The sequence below is a fragment of the Leopardus geoffroyi genome, chromosome B2 (assembly GCF_018350155.1).
Source record: "Leopardus geoffroyi isolate Oge1 chromosome B2, O.geoffroyi_Oge1_pat1.0, whole genome shotgun sequence".
Lineage (NCBI taxonomy): Eukaryota > Metazoa > Chordata > Mammalia > Carnivora > Felidae > Leopardus > Leopardus geoffroyi.
In genome coordinates, this window is record NC_059332.1 from 92,955,516 (window position 1) to 92,973,679 (window position 18,164).

The following is an 18,164-nucleotide window of genomic DNA, read 5'->3' on the forward strand; positions in this document are numbered from 1 at the left end:
GCAGAAAGGGATTCTAATCTATTTTTGACTCCAACTAGTATTCTTATTATCATGATTCTAAATTCTGGTTCAGACTTCTTGCTTGTATTTGTGTTGGTTAAATCCTTGGCTGTCATTTCTTCATGCTCTTTCTTTTGGGGTGAATTCCCTCATTTTGTCATTTGGAAAGGAAAAAAGGAATTAATGTGGTAGAAAAATTGAAATAAAAAAAATTGAAATTAAAAAATATTAAAATTAAACTTAACACACACACACACACACACACACACACACACACACAAATCGAATAGATATTGCTAGATCCTAGGTGTGTTTTGGTCTGGGTGTTGAAAGTTGTTTGACAGATTAGAAAAAAAAAGGGGGAGAAAAAAAAGAAATCATTTGAGAATTTAAAAAAATGAATACACTGAAGTAGACTAAAATGAGATGATGGAGGTAAAATAAAATTTGAAAAAATATATACAAAAGTAAGGAATATAGTAGAAAACAATTAAAGAAACATATTTTTTATAAAAATTAAAAAAATATGATTTTTTTCTTTTTCTGTATTTAGGAAAAAAGAAAAAAAATGAAAAAGAGAAAAAAGATAAAAAGAATAAAGAAAAGAAAAAGAAATTTGAAAATTTGAAAAAATGAATACACTGTAGTAGACTAAAATAAAATGATGAAAGTAAAATAGAATTTGAAAGCATTTACATAAAAGCAAAAAACATAGTAATAAAAATTAAATAAAAACATTTGTAATAGAAATTGAAAGTAAAAATGAAGTTTTTCTCTTTCTCCATTCAAGAAAAAGAAAGGAAATGAAAAGGAGAAAAAAGAAAAAGAAAGAAAAAAAAGGAAATTGTTTGCAAATTTGAAATGGTGATACACTGAAGTAGACTAAATTAAAATGATGGAAGTAAAATAGAATTTGAAAAAAAACTTACACAAAAGCAAAAATATAGTAATAAAAATTAAAGAAAAATAGTTTTAATAAAAATGAAAATAAAAATGAATTTTTTTCTTTCTGTATTCAAGAAAAAGTAAAGAATTATGGAAAGGAAAAAAAAAGAAAAAAGAAGAAAGAAAATTGAATAGATGAACCTGCTAACAGATTGAAGTAGGACTGAAATTACTTCGTTTTCCCCTAGAAGTCAGTCTATGTAGCTCTTTATAGTCCATTAATTAAGCCAGTAGTGAGACTTGGGTTCTTGAAGAGCGAAGTTGGCCCAGCTGGGCAGTGCTCAGTGTAACAGCTCCGCTGTCCACTAGATGGCGCTGCCAGCCTACTGGGTGGATTGTTGTGGTGCTTGTAGGTGCGTATGCGCATGTACGGGAGCGGTAAAAAATGGCGCCACCCAGCTACCCAGTCTGTTCTCCTGGATCAATAATTGCGCACCTGTCCTCTGTCTTCAGCTCTAGTTCACTCCCTGCTTTTTCACTCTCCGTGACCAGGCCCCCGGCAGTACCTCTCTCCCAAGTTTTGTCTCAGATGTGGCTGTTTTCCCTGGGTTCTTACTTCTGAAGGACTGTGGTTTTGACCCGTTCCACCCCTCTGTGGGAGGGTCTCACTGAGCAATGGCTGAATGAGCAATGGCTGAATGAGCAATGGCCAAATGTCGGCTGCACCCAGGAATGCTTGCTGGACCCTGCTGCTGCCAGTGCCCCGAGACTGGGGCCAGGTTCCAGCCCACCCCAGAAAAAAATCACCAGACAGTGTAGCAGCAGTGCTTCAGGGATTATGGAAAATCACAACACACATCTGGCACCAGGCTTCACCCTTAAGGACCTTATTCCAGCACCAGCGAATGTGGCTATTTTCTGGGGTCTGCTGGGACCAGGTGCTTTCAACAGTCTCTACAAAATGTCCTTCCAGCAGTGGAACCGCTTTCCCCTGTGTGGCCTGAGAACCTCCTGGACCCCACTCTGTTCCTGGGGATTCACCCTTCCCACCAGAGCACCACAAGGTATCGAGCTGCAGAGATGCAGCCTTTGCACTCCCCTTGTTTACAGTCTTAACAGAATTTAAAACCCTCTCCTTTCTCCTTTCTCCCTTTTTAGTTAGTCCCTGTGGCTGTTTCCAATTTTCCACTTTCTCTCCAGCTGTTTTTGGGGAGGGGTGCTTTTCCCATATTCTCCCCACCTCCCCAGTCTCTGTCCCCTCTCTGCCCGCAAAACCTACCTTTCGTGGCTTCTCGCTCCCCAAATTCACCTCTCCGCCCCGCATACCTGAGGAATTCTGTGGTTCAGGTTGTGCAGATTGTTGTATTAATCCTCCAATCAGTTTTCTAGGTGTGTAGGATGGTTTAGTGTTGGTCTGACTGTTATTTCATGGATGTGCAACACACAAAAACTTCCATGCTGTTCTGTCATCTTGGCTCCTCCCCTTGCAGAAACATTTTTTAAAACCCCTTTTTTTCCCCCAAACATTGATTTGTATTTCCTAAATGTCTCTGCTAAGTCCTCATCTTAATACCACAAATATTTCCTGGGCTGTCTCATTGATTTCCATGGCTTCAATTTTCATCCATTTTTTTTAACTCCTCCCAAATCTGCCTTTGCATTATAGCTTCTCCTAGTTTTGGGAATGGAATCTTGAATAATGCATTAGACACAACTCTCTGGATATTAGGAAGGAACCTCAAATTCATCAAGTTCACAACTGAAATCTGGAATTTCTCTCCCAAGGGCCATTCTCCTATGCCTCCTGCTTATTGCAGGGTACGTATCAAATCTGAAGTGCCTAAAATAGAAGCAGGAGCATCATCTAGGATCTTGAAAAAATCTGCCCTGATATTATCCCTGATAGGATATTGTACAATTATTTAAAATAATTTATTTAGAAAAGAATTATACACAATATTTGATCGACTTAATGTTCTGCCTTTTCTAGTATTCTTCTCTGAATTTAAAGAACGATTTCACTTATTTTTTCAATGATCTCATTTTGGTTAAGATGAAAGAAACTTTTATTAGTCTGGTTGTGAATAAATACCATAATTTTTCCTTATTTAGTAGAGCTCACCTTCGGTCAGCCTGACTTTCTTTTTTTTTTTTAATTTTTTAATGTTTATTTATTTTTGGGAGAGAGAGAGGGTGCACAAATGGGGGAGGGACAGAGAGAGAGGGAGATACAGAATCAGAAGCAGGCTCCAGGCTCTGAGCTGTCAGCACAGAGCTTGACGTGGGGCTCAAACCCATGAACCATGAGATCATAACCTGAGCCAAAGTCAGATGCTTAACTGACTGAGCCACCCAGGAGCCCCAGCGTGGCTTTCTTTTTTGAATCTTATTCCAAGAAAATACTTCAAATAATCTTCTTAAGAAACTGAAAAATAAATGGTGTAAGTCGTGCTATTTATATTTATAATACCATTCATTATGGATATGCTAGCAAATATATTTTTAATTCTGATGATGCATTACTAATACACATGAAACCTATATATAAATATGGGGCGCCTGGGTGGCGCAGTCGGTTAAGCGTCCGACTTCAGCCAGGTCACGATGTCGCGGTCCGTGAGTTCGAGCCCCGCGTCAGGCTCTGGGCTGATGGCTCAGGGCCTGGAGCCTGTTTCCGATTCTGTGTCTCCCTCTTTCTCTGCCCCTCCCCCGTTCATGCTCTGTCTCTCTCTGTCCCAAAAATAAATAAAATAAATAAATAAATAAATAAATAAATATGAAGTAAACTAAAACAAATTTCATATCAATGAATCCACCCTTATAGTATTATTGGCAATCCTATTCATAATATGTGAAATACTTTTCTTTTGCCTGATTTCCTGTTTGGTTATTTATGTTATTTTACACGTTGATTTGTTACAGTTGTTCTGAATACTAAACTTTTATGTACTACAAGTTTTTCCCACTATCTCAAAGTGGAGCCTTCTTATGAAAATTTTCTAAGCTGAAATGGTGTAAAATTAAGAAGCAATTACCATTAATTTATATGGAAAAAGTTTTGAGCATTCCAAGCGTGAAAAATTAACCTCTTTTAGGCTTTTCTGATCCGTTAGGCCACATCTTGCTAACAGATGCATAACATAAATCAAGATAAAGCACAGAGGCTCACGGACACCATTCAAACTCTGGCAGCTTGATGCTGAGATGCTGAGTGTAGTTCCCAGGGAAGGCACTTGGTGACGCCACTCTCACTACTTGGGGTCCGGGCTGCCTCTGTAATGGCTCACTGCAAACTAAACTCTGAAAGCTATTTTTGCTTTTTGCCTTTTATCCTTTTGATTTATTTCAGATAGCAGGGAAAACTTGTACTGAAGAAGGTCTTTTGTGAAGGCAGATGGTATAATGTGACCTTATATACGTGGGAGATACCTGTATTTTCATTGCTTATTATTTCTCCCATTTTTTTACTTTTCTGTTGACTTTTAAAGAGATATTTTTATAATGAACATTTATAAGTGAAGCATAACCCCCATCTTTAAAGATAACTCTACCATTTCTTTTCTTATTTTTCAGGAGAATTAGGAGACCTCAGAGCAGTATCCGTTGTTATTTCTCATTTTACCTCTCTCCCTTCAGTTTCACGTTCTGATCAACAGAAAAGTATCCATTTTAGTTCTTTTACAGCAGAGAATCACTGCTTCTAAAATAAATAAATAAATAAATATATCTGCCTCTTTAATCATATTGTTCTTTAATGATACATATTTATTTTAATATTAAGAACTGATAATTTAATAAGTATATGTTATATAGACATAAGAAATTGCCATCATAATATCTTTGACCCATTTGGAAACACAAGTCTTATATCCACAATAACTTCCCACAATAACTTATCATAGTGCTTTGTTTTACCTGTGTATTATTCTATAATTGCTTTGGGTACCCCAGTAAGATTCATATCTACCAATATGGTTTTAGTATAGTATTATATATAGAAACTTAAAAATAGTGTTATAATTTTCTTTGTATGATCAAACCCTTTATTAGTTATTTTATTTTGAACACATATTACCTCTCACTTGTATTTGAGTCATACTTGTTATATGAAAATATTCTAAAACTCTTTGATATGCACAGATTGAATGATATGTTATAAATCAAAACCATGTTGCTGTCACTACCTCAAATATCTGCTTAGATATATAAATGATTACAGTGTTTTTAGTACAAGAAAAATTAAAACAAAATAAGCCATATATCTGTTCTGATGTGTCAAATATAGTCATTTTTTCTCAAAATTCAAAATATTATACAAGATATAATTTTTAAAAATATTCTGATATTAAAATATGGTATTTATATCTTCTTGAAGATATTTATGAATTCAAAAGTAGAGGGTTAGCTTAAATCTCTATACTACAAAGTATTTGGTACATTCCTGTTAGAGTCAGCATCAAGGCAACATTTGCCCTTACTAGTGTTACTATTCATTATTGTTCTACTATTCATTTATTGCTAATGCAAAACAGCAAGATGAATAAATAAGGTTAATAAGCTAGGAATAAAACAGTTGTTATTTACATATTATATGAAATATGATCACATAGTAATAAATCCCAACAGAGCCAACTAACCACTAATCTTAAATAATTTAAAAGATCTAAAAAGTGGTAAGTTAAAAAGTCAATACAAATAATAAAAAAAAGTCAGAAAAACATATAAATAAAAATGAAAACTTTTGTTCACTGTCAAAGTCTGAATAAAGCCTTAACATTGTACAGATGTCAATTATTTCCACATTATACTGTTACCCATAAATCAAATTCAACCCAAAACATAATTATATAATTTGTGGAACTTAACACATTAATTCTAAAATTAATATTGCAGATTAAGGGGCTAAGAATAGCCCAGAAAATTTTGAACAAGATCCCATTTTTTGTCATGAAATTAATAATATTTTAATATATCTCTATGAAATATATTTACTTTTTTCTTCAGGATAGCCTCTTTTATACTTTTCATCATTTATTTCTATTTCTGTTATTTATCATATTTTTTACTGATCTAAAGGAGTTCCTCATATATTATTGATAAGACATCTTGTTTATTGTAAATAGAAAATACATGTATTCTCCCTCTTCTGCTTGTCATTTAACTTTATTTATAATGTCTTTTCTCAGGCAGAGGTTTTAATGTTCCTTCAAGGCTTTTGAAGTGATTTTGCATTTTGCCTGGGAAAGAGTTTTGTACTCCATGACTATGCTATATAGTATTTGTTTTGTTTTGTAAATTATTAAAATTTTGACTTAATACAAGGTCCAATTATGTAACTATGTGACAGGTTTTGGAAAATACTTTAAGTGAATTTTTGAATATTATATAGGCTTGTTGATTAATTCCTCCTATTGATTTTGTTGAAAAAACTCATTACATAATTATTCTTTGTAATTTGATGACCATAACTGTTCAATATACAAAATTTTATTTTTTAAAAAAAATTTTTTTTTCCACGTTTTTTTTTATTTATTTTTGGGACAGAGAGAGACAGAGCATGAACGGGGGAGGGGCAGAGAGAGAGGGAGACACAGAATCGGAAACAGGCTCCAGGCTCTGAGCCCTCAGCCCAGAGCCTGACGCGGGGCTCGAACTCACGGACCGCGAGATCGTGACCTGGCTGAAGTCGGACGCTTAACCGACTGCGCCACCCAGGCGCCCCCAATATACAAAATTTTAATGACTACAGTATCTTCTTCCTAATATGTCACAACATTATCATAAAATTGCACATTAAGAACTATACATTTATTTAGTCTTAATTAGAATTTATTTTCTTCCCATTGCTTCTTAAACTGGTTGCCATTCTCTTTCTTTAGTTCATTTTTATGTTGCTAGATAAGATTGTCAATATTTTTCCAGATATCATGATTAAATTGATTAGTTTCCAAATTTTTTCATATTGAAACATGAGTTTATTATTCATTTGTTGGTGTAATTGAAATACAGTAAAACACATAAACCAAGTGTACTGTTCAATGAGTTTTACAAATGCATATACCTATGTGATTGACAGACTTATGTACATTTCTATCTCCTCAGAAATATCCCTCAAGCCCCTTCCTCCCCAATCTCCTTTCATAACAAAGTGGCCACTCTACTGGTGATCTTCACCTCAGATTAATTTAATTAGTCTCTAACTTCATATGTACTCTGTTATTTTTTTCCATTGGACATGTTTTTGAGATTTTTTTTTCAATATATGAAATTTATTGTCAAATTGGTTTCCATACAACACCCAGTGCTCATCCCAAAAAGTGCCCTCCTCAATACCCATCACCCTGTGGTGATGTTTTTGAGATCAGTCATGTTGTTACATTCAGTATTTTGTCTTTATTTACTGCTGAAAAATACCCCCTTTTATTGATATACCATCATTTGTCAATTCAGTCTCCAACCTGATAAATATTTGAATTTTTAATTTTTTAAAAGTTTATTTATTTTTGAGAGACAGAGAGAGACAGAGAATGAGCAAAAGAGGGGCAGAGAGAGAGGGAAACACAGAATCTGAATCAGGCTCCAGGCTCTGAGTTGTCAGCACAGAGCCTGACATGAGGCTTGAACCCATGAACCTTGAGATCATGACCTGAGCCAAAGTCAGATATTTAACCGACTGAGCCAGCCAGGCACTCTGATATTTGAATTTTTCTAATGCATTACTTTTTATTGATTGATCCGTTGACTCATTACAGGATAAATTTCCAACTTGCTGCTTTAAATGTTCCTGATAAAGAAAGCATAATTTGCCAGATATCTTTTCAGGTAGTAGCTTAATTAGCCTAATATTTATCCCTTTGGGTTAATTCTGCACCTTGTTTTGGTTGTTACAGTTGTTGTTGTTGTTGTTGTTGTTGTTGTTGTTGTTGTCTTTACACTTGGAATTTTTTCTGGGCTCTGTTGAGAACGATGTTCAATTTCTTAGAAATCTTTTCAAATTTTAGATTGGACTTTTGGTTTCTTTTTTGGTTCCTCTTTCCCTTCTCCTCTAACATCTTAGTATTTTCTACAAATACTTTAACTTCTCATATTCACTAATGGCTCCATCCCAGTACTCTAATGAGTTTTTCTTAATCTTTTTATCATTTCAAAGGGGTTTTGGATGTGGGGGCAGAGATAAAAGTATTCATTCTATTTGGTCAACGTACTGCTCATCTTTCCATAGTCCTTGTCACTTTGTATTGCAATTTCTAAATAACTTGTCTTATCTTTCATTATTCAATAAACTCAATGAGAGTAAAGTCATGTTTGTGTTTTTTAAAAAAACACTTTATTGTGGTATGATTGTCATACAAAAGCTGTACATATTTAATGTATACAATTTGGTGAGTTTGGAGATAAGCGAATACCTTGAAACCATCACCACAATCTATGCCATAAATATCTTTCACCTCCAAAAGTTTCATTCCACTTTATTTATTTATTATAATAAATAATCATTATTTTTGTGTGTATAAGAACTTTTTTTTTTTAATTTTTTTTTCAACATTTATTTATTTTTGGGACAGAGAGAGACAGAGCATGAACAGGGGAGGGGCAGAGAGAGAGGGAGACACAGAATCGGAAACAGGCTCCAGGCTCTGAGCCATCAGCCCAGAGCCTGACGCGGGGCTCGAACTCACGGACCGCGAGATCGTGACCTGGCTGAAGTCGGACGCTTAACCGACTGCGCCACCTAGGCACCCCAAGAACTTTTAACATAAAAGTTATGCTACCCTCTTAGCAATTATCTTAATTGCCATGAAATTCCCTGAACTTAGTACCTTCTTGGTGCACACTCAGTGCTCAACAAACACTTGTGTAATGAATAAAGGAGGACGTTTGTAAAACTTATTAAAGCACTAACATTGGTTATGAATACGCAGTGTAATTACAGCTAATCTTAAATGGTATTATCTTCATTTTGCTGTCAAAATAATTCTAATGGACAGTTATTTACATAAAAAAAGAACTGATAACTTAAGGATAGTTAAGAGATCACTGCAATACATAATATACAGTATAAGTATTTATGAAAGGAAATTAGAAAAATGGTTAAAAACAACCATGTCGAATAGTAGAACCTTGGATGATTTCACATTGTTGTTTGTATTCTTAATAAATTATAACTTTCCAACAACAATCCCACTCTAATTTCATGCTAAGAATAACATAGATGATAGGAGAAAATGTCAATAGTTTTTTTTTTCTCAGTATTTACCATCTTTTAGCAGAAAATAACATATTTTTGGAGTTTTATGCCTCAAGAGAAAATTTGGGGACACTCCAATGGCATAATCTTTGTACAATTTGTTGACTTAGAACTTTTATGTGGTTATAGTTGTCTCCTTGCTATTTCCACTCCCAGGATAATGTTATAAAGGGTGTATCTGTGACAATCATGTGGCAAGACCAATTTGTGTGATGTAAAAGCTTAATCTGTTGGTTAAAAAATGTTCATTTACTATGTTCCTTTACTCTTTTTTTTGTAAGGACTTTGATTGTTCAATAACAATTAAAAATGGCCTCAAATGTGGGAAAGAGAAAACCCAGGGAGCAAATCAGCCAGCCAAAAAGTCCAAAGAATGCCTAAAAGAAATACTTGTATGCATTTTTGGTTATGGAAAGACCAGGATACTAATGTACCGTAGTAAACTTATTATAGGAAATATAGGGTAGTGATTATATATATGTATACTTCGTAGCGTGTAGGGATTTTATATATACATAAAATACATATATATGTTTATATATATATGTTTATGTATATGTTTAACATATATATATAATTTTACGTATATACAAACACACACACTGTACTTGAATGGCCCTTGTGGTGTATTTACACAAATAAATATACAAGTAAAATTTTTTATTGCTTGATTTAACAGTAGCAGCCTCAATACATATCTATGCAGTTCATTTTATCTAATTTGTAATAGGAACAGAAATAAGACATTATTATTTTTGTTATTAAACATGCTAAGTCATATTCCCTTAAATAAGTTATAGTAATTGTCTCTATGTTAACAATGTAATTGTGTTAATTGTTCATCCAAATTTACAGAACAGACTGCTTTAAAGAATATTAATGGTATCTAGCTAAATCCCACCCTCATCTAAGTGTGTGAAACCCTCCAAAACTTTCTGACAAGTGATATCACCATCTCAAATAAAACAACTGCAAACATTAGTTAGGTAAATGAAGTAATTGTCACATGTAATATTGTTCTGCCTCGTCTTGAACTGAAATCCACTTCCCTTTAAATGCCGTTCATGGACACTTGCCATATTTCAACTTTTTAAAAGCATGTTCTAATGAATTTCAGGGGGAAAATCACATAACGTCTCCCATAGTGAAAATAGTCTTACAATATTCCCTCTATAGCCATGACTATAGTGATTGATTAGTGTATTTTCTTCATATAAATATAAATATGAAAAATATATATATCTTTGGCCTCAGTTGCATACATCTATATGGAAATACTCTGTAAAACATATTGTTTGGACTTCGTTTCACTAAATAAATTCTTGGTGTGTCTGAGCAAACTTGACAAAAGTTGCCACAAAATTATTTATTTGCATGACAAAATTAATTCCCAAAATTAAAATTAAAATGATGTCCAGTATATTCATGCTATTGAGTTTATGAGATAGTTTGAATTTTGCATATTCTTTATCAGATGAGGCCATTGTCATTTGCTTGTTTTTTTATTTAAACATTGCTTTCTCTATTTTAACATTATTGCTTTACTTTTTTATGTAAAAATTATTAAATTATGCAAATTATTAATTCAAGAAATACCTTTAATCTTTATGTAATTTGATCTAAATAGCCAAGGTGTTTAGGATAAATTTTAGGCTTTCTAAATGTAGATATTTCTCACACGTATTGAAAAAAATATGTTCATACTTTTTTGTTACTAAAAGTAAAAGAAAAATCATTTGCCATTTTCTCTGCTTCAGGAACTATTCTAAGACCTTGACTTACATTAATCCATTTAATCCTCTCAAGAAATGTATGAGATAGGCATTATTATTTTCACATTTTATAGATTTGAAATGGAGACAGGGAGGCTAAATGACTGGTCTAAGTTGACATAACTAGTCTAGATTGGCCTATAGCAGTCTGCTTCAGTGTCTAAGCTATTAGTCACCACCACACTAAAGGTTTTTACATTGATTCCTATGAAAAACAAACCAGCTGGACATAACCATTGTATGATCTCTTCCCTTCCTTCCTTGTAATTGTTTTAAATTTGAAGGTAACATTCAATTAACAAATTAATTTGATATTTTGTAATAAATGGACAGTTCTAAATTAATAATTCTGGAAAATAGAAAGCCCCTCTAGATAAATGTAGCCTGTGTATCATGAACTGCTTATTTACTGTTTTTTTTTTTTCTCCAATAGAGTTTGTTGCATATAATATAACTGAAAAATAGATACCTTTCATTATCATAGCACTCTGCCTGACAGTTTTGGAGAGGATAATGTATTTCTGACAGGGGAAACTCACAGGAGAAGTAAAACCACATTCTACTCTGAGTACCAAGTATGAAAGTTAAACACTTATAAACTACAGAGGATCTGTATGTATAGATCAACATCAAGATGAGTATTCTAACAATTATATACTCAAATCTGATTGAAGATTTTAGGAAATAGAGATAAAATCATTGACACTATCAATAAGCTTATTAATATTTTTTGTCTAGATTCTGCTAGGTTTCTAATGGAATATACATAGTTTTTTAGAATAGATGTAACCATTTGAACTTAAGAGTTAATATAGTTAAATATTTTCTTGTTAGTATTCTGAAGCTCTTTTACAGAGAAGAATCAATGCTTATAGCTCTTTATATTAACCCATTGCGCAAATTATTAGAACTACTTCAAATGATTTTCATAGTAGAAAACAAAAATATTTTTAATGTACTTCATGTTGTTTTGATGATGTTTTTACTATTTTAAAATTTTATTTATCATTGTATTTACTTTAATTATTATTTCTTTCTGTGTCTTGAGAAATTTTCCCTATGCATATGGTTGAGAAGATAATCCCCATATGTTTTCTTCTAGGATACTTGTATTTTTAGTTGTTATGTTTGATGTATTTTAAAATTAATTTTATTATCATGTGAAATAGGGGTTGAGATTCATTTATTTAAACATTGTTATCTAGTTCTAACAGCCATCATTGAAAAACTTCTTCCTCTATTGAATAATTTGATGCATATATGGGAAATCAATTAATTATAAAAGTGTGGGTCTAATTTTATACACTCTATTTTGTTCCACTGTTCCATTTAAATATTTTTATATTTAAATACCATACTGTTTTGTTAATTGTTGCCTCTTATTATGTATTGAGTTGGTCTTCTAACCATGGTTTTTCTATTTCAAGACTCTTTCATGACTCTTGATTTTTCACATTTTCACATATACTTTAAAAGCACCCAAACATTTCCGTTAAACATGCCCTCAGAGATTTAGTTTGGAATTGCTAAAATTAAACCTGTACATCAATTTACAGAGAATTGAGTTTTTAACAATACTCCATCGTCTAATCCATGGACATTGTATATCTCAGCAATGTTTTATAATTTCCAATGCAGAGATATTTCACATATTTTGTTAAATTAATGTCCATTTTCTTTTTGTCACTAATGTAAATAAATTGCTTTTGGTATGCATAAATACAACTGCTGTTAATATATTGAAATGCATGTAGTTTTGTTTACTGATCTTTTATCTGTGACCTTGATAAATTCACTTATTAGTTTTAGTAGTCTAATTGTATATTCTTTAGGATTTTCAATATGAGCCATCTTCCCTTTTGTGAATAAAACCTGTTTTCTTTCTTTCTTCTCAATCTATGTCTTTTATTCCTTCTTCATGCCTTATGGCATGAACAGGACCTGCAGGTACAATGCTGAATAGAAGTGGGAAGAGTGGACAGCCTTATTTGGCTTTTGACCTTAGAGGGAGAGGGTCTAATACTTCATGATTTATGTTTGATGTTAAATGTAGGTGTTTGTGTGTGCCCTTTATTGGATTTAGGAATTTTTTTTACATTTCTATCTTGCTGTTAGTTTTTATCAAAGCATGGGTATTAAAAAGTTGTCAAATGTTTTTTCCCACATCTATTGAGATTTTCTTTTTTCTCTTTGGCATAGATATTAACTTCCATAGTTTTAATTTCAAATATTTTTATGTTAATATTAACATAAATCAATGTTTGGTTTATGTTAAAACAATTTTATACTCACAGGATAAACTCTGCTTGATTATACTATATTATCCTTTTTATATATTGTCAAAATTTTTTGCTAAAATTTGTTCAGGATTTTATCTGTATTCACAGGATGACCCTCAGTTAGTCTTGGTGTATTATTATTTTTCTTTCTTTATTTTTTTAATGTTTTAAATGTTTTATGCATTTTTGAAAGAGAGAGACAGAAAGAGAAAGAGAGAGATCAGGAGTGAGGGAGGGACAGAGAGACAGAGGGAGACACAGAATCCAAAGCAGGCTCAAGGCTTTGAGCTATTAGCACAGAGCCCAATGTGGGGCTTGAACTCACAGGCTGTGAGATCATGACCTGAGCTGAAGTTGGATGCTTAACCGACTGAGCAACACAGGAGCCCCAATTTCTTGATGAATGTGATTTGATACTGTTTTAGTAAAAGATTTCTGCATTATATTATAGGGGATTTTGCTATGTAATTTTTTTCTTATAAAATCTTTATTGAATTGTGTTATCATAGTTGCTTTGGCTTCAGTAAACAAGTAGAACAAGTAGAAACAAGTAAACAAGTAGACAAGTAAACAAGTAGAAAACTTTGCTCTCTGCTTATACTTTCTAAGAATAGTGTGTAAACTTTTTCTTTTTTTTTTTTTTGATGCGTGTTAGAATTTATAATTAAAACTATCTATCCCTGGAGTTTTCCTTGAGAGACCATTTTCTTGTAGCTGCTTTTAAATCACATTCATTTTTTTTTTCAACGTAAGGCTATTCTGATTTGGGCGTGTGTGTTAATATTTGTACATTTCTTTCAGTGACTGTGCCAATATAGTTTAAGTTGTCAAATTTATTGATTTAAGGTTATGTATAAATTTTTCTTTGCCTATACTTAAAATCTGAAGGATCTGTATTACTATTTCATTCTTCTTATAAGCAATTTGTTTCCTCTCTCTTTTTTATTTTTATTTTTAAAAAAAAATTTTTTTTCAACGTTTATTTATTTTTGGGACAGAGAGAGACAAAGCATGAACGGGGGAGGGGCAGAGAGAGAGGGAGACACAGAATCGGAAACAGGCTCCAGGCTCTGAGCCATCAGCCCATAGCCTGACGCGGGGCTCGAACTCACGGACCGCGAGATCGTGACCTGGCTGAAGTCGGACGCTTAACCGACTGCGCCACCCAGGCGCCCCTCTTCTCTCTTTTTTATATTAACTTGCTAGAGTTGTATAATTTTTGATGACTTGTTTATAGAACCAACCTCTTAAAAAATATCTACCATTTGTCTGCCTTCATTTCTTGATTTCCAATGTTAGTGTAAATTTGTTTTCATGTACTTGCTTTATACATTTATATGTTTATATGTTATCTTTATCATTTAGTAGAAAGAGTTTGCAATTATTCCTGCAATTCTTTTAACAATGAATGGGTTCTTTTTTGAACAATGGATTAGTTATAAATGTGTTGTTTAGCTATAACATTTGTGGATTTTCTGGATATTTTACTAAGAATTAATATTATTTTAATTCTGTTGTTGAAAATTATTGTGAATTGCTTTATTGGCCAGCAGGCAGTACATCTTTAGGAAAAGTCCACGTGAACTAGAAACAGAGTGAGCAGGGGAGGAGCAGAGAGAGAGAGCGAGAGAGAGAGAATCCCAAGCAGGATCCATGCTGTCAGTGCAGAGCCCCCACATGTGCTCAAGCTCACTAACCATGAGATCATGAGCTGAACCGAAACCAAGAGTTGGATGCTTAGCCGACTGAGCCACCCAGGTGCCCCTGTACACTTTTTTCAATCAAACAATGAGAGAAACATGTTAGAATCTCAAACTATGACTGTGTATTTTTCTATTTCTCATTTACTTTATTTATACAAATATTTGTATTTATTATGAAGCTCTATTATTAAACACATACACACATATTGTGATTATTATGTACCCAATAAATTCACTTTTTATTATTATGAAATTTCTCTTTCTATCTACGGTAATATTTCATTATTGAAAGCCTATTTTGTCTGATACTGACATAGGCACCTCAATTTTATATTTCAATTCTTGGTACAGTATATTTGTTTCCTCCTTTGACTGTCAATGTTTCTAGGTCTCTATATTTAATATGTGTCTATATTTAATGTGGATCTTGCTTTTTTATTCAATATGACAATTTTGTCTTTTAATTCTGTATTTTATGTAAAAGTTGACATAACTGGATTTAGGCCTACATTTTTTTCTTTTTCATTTTTCTTGATAAACTTATCTTTGCATTTGGGTTTGTTCCAGATTTTAATTCATCATACAAACTATGCTAACATTAACACTTCAATTATTTTCTCATCTCAATAACATATGCTTGCCTGTGTCAAACCCACTCCTCCTTCCCCTTTTACCCAGACCAGTCAATTATTCCCAGACTTAAAAGTGACTGCAAGCTTTGATCACCTAACAAATGGCTCATCCATCTCTGGAACTTAATTTACTAACCATATGAAAATGTGTTAAGGAAACCTAACTCAAAATTGCAGTCAGGCTGTCAAGCATATACTACTCTATGTAGTTTGCATAGTCCAGCAGGAAGAAGGAAGATTTACTCTTAGGGCAACAGCAAGCAGATACCCTGCAATAGCCAGCTATCCTGGCCTGCAGCCAATGAGAGACCACCACCATTTCTCACTCTCATTTTCCTCCAATGAACTTTTCTTTGAAACAACCCTCCTCCTCCCCAACTTCCTCTTTTCCTCTATAAAAGGTTGCTCTCCTCTGTTCTCTGGACTTGCCTATGGTTCATCATAGTTTGCTTGTCCTGAATTGCAATTCTTCTGCTATTCCCTAATAAACATGATTTTCTGGCTGAATTGCTTACCTTTTTATTTTAAAAAAATGGCAGCCAACTATAGCATCTACTACTCTTCATAACTTTATTATTTTTTTAATCTTTATTTATTTTTTAGAGATTGAGAGGGAGCAGGGTAAGGGCAGGAGGGAGGGAGACAGAGGATCTGAAGCTGACTCTGTGCTGACAGTGTAGAGCCCAATGTGGGGTTCGAACTCATGAACTGTGAGATTGTAACCGCAGAATAAGTCAGACACTACTGAGTGACTCAGGCGCCCCTTCAATGACTTTAAACAAATGCATTATTTTCCATGTATCTTGTACTTTCTTATTGCTGCCAGAGTTATGGTCATTTGTGACTTTCTACACGGTAATCAAATATGAGTATTTGATATGAGGTATCTCCTCCAGCAATTTTTAAAGGAAAGTTATTGATTTGTATAGACAAACAAATAAAATAAAACAGGATTTACAAGCACACAGTCCTGGGTTTGTCTCTTAGTTTCTTCACTTTCTACCTGTGACATGGAGAAGTTACTTAATTTTTGGAGCCCCAATTAGCACATCTGTAAATCCCATTTCTTACAACCAATCATATATTATTCTGAAGATTAAATGAGATCTTATGTGTAAATTAATTTACAGCTACTCAGTTCCTATACTGTGGTAGAACCTCAACAAATATTGAACTTCTGTGCATACATAAATTTGGGTAATTTCTGTATGAGTTTATTTCATTAAATAAATACAAAAATATTAGCTTGTTTAAAATTTAAAATTATTCAAAGTCCCATGTCATTCTGTGTCCCACACCCACAACTATGGTGGGGGGATGAGCTGTGGAAGGGCCTTGTGCAGCCCTCCTGTCCAGCTCCACAGAATTTTTCCAGCACCTGCCCCCACACCTATGCCCATGTGTCCTCTGGCAACTTGTTGGTAGGCAGTGGCTGGGTGCAAGAAGCAATTCACAGAGCCACTGAAAAAGTGAGAAATTTGGAGGAGCAGAAGGAACCAAGCTAGATGATAATTTCAAAGAGAGAGAGAGGAAAGTGGATCAGGGCTGTGATGGAAATAATGATGGAAATGATTGAATACCTTCAAGCCATCCCAGCTTCCAGAGATAAACTTATTGTGATCAACACCATGTCAAAATTCTGCATCCAGGGGAGAGCAAGGATATTCCCAGGCAGAAGTGCTGCTGGCAGAGGCCATGATCAAGTCTGGAAGAGAGCTTAGAGATGATTGCAACATTGGCCTAGCGATTGATGAGGCGGGAGGTCATTCAAGAACTTTTGGAGGTTTAAGACTTTTTGTGCATGGAAGTCAGGTGGAACTTGACCTCCTTCGGAACCTTCATGACAGTGATCTAAGGAAAATTCAGCATCATGTACAGAGGTTGGAGGGTCAAAGCTTGGACTTTGAGTGTAAGAAGAAATGACAAGGCAAGATTCCAAATCAAGAGCTCCACAAGAGTCTGGAAAATTTGATTAGTCTCAAGATGTTGATGAGGTAAACATGTTCAACAGGTGAGCCAGCTTTCTGCACTTGTGCAAACCCATCTGGAGTACCATAACCAGACAGTCCGGATCCTGCTGGAAGTCACCCTCAGACTGGAAGAAAAAATAACACAAGCTTCATCTTAGCCTACAAGAGAATATCAGCCTAAACTACAAATGAGCCAGGAGCTTCCAGCTGGAGACAACAGTCAGCCCAATGGAAGTTTCTCCCTCATACACACTCATAAGTGCCACAGTGGATCAGCCCTGCGGCTGATTTGTGTACAACTTTGAACCTGAAAATGAAGGGGAAATGGGTTTCAAAGAGGATGCTATCATCAAACTCACTAGCCAAGTTGATGAGCACTGGTATAGGGGAATGCTTCATGGCCATTCAGGCTTCTTCCCCATCAACTACGTGGAGACTCTGGTTGCCTTGCCCCATTAAGATTTTAAGTGAACAGGCTCACCTCCTCTTGATCCAGATATTTAAGTTTAACTACTACTTTGGTAATGTTGCTCACAATACATTCCAAGTGCAGGTTGAAGTGGTCCAAGTCATCAAGTTCCACTGACTTTCTTTGGTTGACTTGTACAATCCCACAAGAGTGATGGTGATGAGTGGTATCTTCTTAGCGTGTAAGGATGGCATGTGCTATTTCTA

General features: G+C 34.2%; 1 pseudogene; it reads left to right on the top strand.

Annotated features, from left to right (window-relative positions):
* The first annotated feature begins 1,254 nt into the window (after positions 1 to 1,254).
* Positions 1,255 to 17,948, top strand: LOC123609937 (annotated as a pseudogene).
* The last annotated feature ends 216 nt before the right edge of the window (positions 17,949 to 18,164 follow it).